Raw genomic sequence first — 1,821 nt, 5'->3', positions numbered from 1 at the left:
GGGGGGTTGCTTGATGTCCTTTTCTGCTGTGAAAAAAATGTTTTGTAACTGTAGGTGAATTTTACGTCCCAAGCAGTACTTGTTAACATATTTTTTAAATTTTCTCCCTGCCCTGGAATCGAACTTGGGTCTTGTGCGTGCGACAGCGAAGCACCTAACAGCTAGACCACAGACTTTGATGTCCATTTTCTGCATCGTTTCTCATTTTTGTTTGTCTAGGGGTGAACGAAATGGCCGGGGTGTTTTGACGAAGTCTAGGGCCACATATTTCTTCTCTCTCAATTCGACTTTGTGGCGTCGGTAGCCAAGTGGTTAGGCTGTCGGACCCGTAATCATGATATTGCGGGTTTGGAGGATTGAGCCTTAGCTCAGTCCGATGTCTTGTCTTTGGGAAAGGCCCTTTACGTGAATTTCCTATTTGGCTCTGCCCTTTCGGAGATCAACTTTAGACTCGAAGGTCCCGCCTCTTAAAGAAACAATTAATACTGTTGATAGGGGCATTGAACGTGTGTCTTTTCATCATTTTTCTTTTCTGTTTTGAGCATTTAGCGATCACCGTCACTCTTGAACCTATGGGTCACTGGAAAAGTTCGGGATAATTTAGATTTTTTGAGAGCATCCGAACAAAGGAATGAATGGAGAACCGTGATGGCTAATGTCTTTCATAGAACTGGCACTTGATGATGATGATGATTCTCCCTACGTCATTAAATGTCGTCCAGATTAAATGTCGAAAGTTTTTAGTGGATTCTCGATCATCTCCTGTGTGCATCAAACTTCCTCAGAATGAATTCTAAGTGTCTAACGAACATACATTTTATGTTGGGAAATATAGATAATATTTATGCATTCCAAGTATGAAACAAACATTTGTTTTACGTTCCGAGATATAAATTATCAATTAATTCTAAGCGTTACACAAACATTTACTTTACTTTGGAAAATATAGATTATGCGTTTTAAGTATGAAATATACATTTATTTAATGTTTGGAAATATAAAATTATGAATGCTAAAGCACGAAACAAACATTTATTTTGTGTTGGGAAATGTGAGCTGGGAGGTGTGTTCCCTCATGTAATCGCTTCTCCTAAAGAAGTTGCGCCTCGGAGATAATGATATTTCTTGGAAATAGAAAGAAGACGCGAGTTGTATGTAAGAGCGTTTACGTGTTTGCGGATTTATTTGTTAGGTGGGGTTTTTTCTCTGTTGTTCCAGGAGAATTGTTATGATCTAATGCTGACGAATGTCGGATTGGGTAAGAAATAAAGTGATTTGGGGGATGAAGTGTGTGTGTGTGTATGTGTATGTTTACTTGTGTGTGTGTGTATGTGTGTGTATGTGTCTGTGTGTATGTGTGTGTGTGTTTACGTGTGTGTATGTGTATGTTTGCGTGTGTGTTTGTGTGTGTGTATGTTTGCGTGTGTGTGTTTGTGTGTGTGTATGTGTGTGTATGTTTGCGTGTGTGTGTTTGCGTGTGTATGTGTGTGTATGTTTATGCATGTGTGTATGTGTGTGTATGTTTGCATGTGTGTATGTGTGTGTATGTGTGTGTATGTGTGTGTGTATGTTTGCATGTGTGTTTATATGTTTTCGTGTGCATGTTTTCGTGTGTGTGTTTGTGTGTTTGTTCTTTAGTATAGACTATCGCACGCTAGACCCACGCTTACACGTGCAAGCGTGGCCGCGTTCATGCAAACACAAACTGATGAGGATGAAAGGAAAGAGAAGACAGGGAGATAGAAAGATACAGAGAGATAAAGGGAGAAAAAGGAAAAAGAAAGAGTGAAAAGGGGAAGAGAAAGAGAGAGAGAGAGAGAG

General features: G+C 39.7%; 1 protein-coding gene across 1 annotated transcript in view; it reads left to right on the top strand.

Moving 5' to 3' along the window:
- The window catches only part of LOC101852419, a gene marked incomplete at its 5' end in the record, with an annotated part of 12,802 nt that overhangs the window by 7,716 nt on the left and 3,265 nt on the right, over positions 1-1,821 (top strand).

Source organism: Aplysia californica, unplaced genomic scaffold, assembly GCF_000002075.1.
Source record: "Aplysia californica isolate F4 #8 unplaced genomic scaffold, AplCal3.0 scaffold00300, whole genome shotgun sequence".
Lineage (NCBI taxonomy): Eukaryota > Metazoa > Mollusca > Gastropoda > Aplysiida > Aplysiidae > Aplysia > Aplysia californica.
The sequence above is the reverse complement of the archived record's forward strand: the minus strand, read 5'-3'. Positions and strand labels throughout refer to the sequence as shown.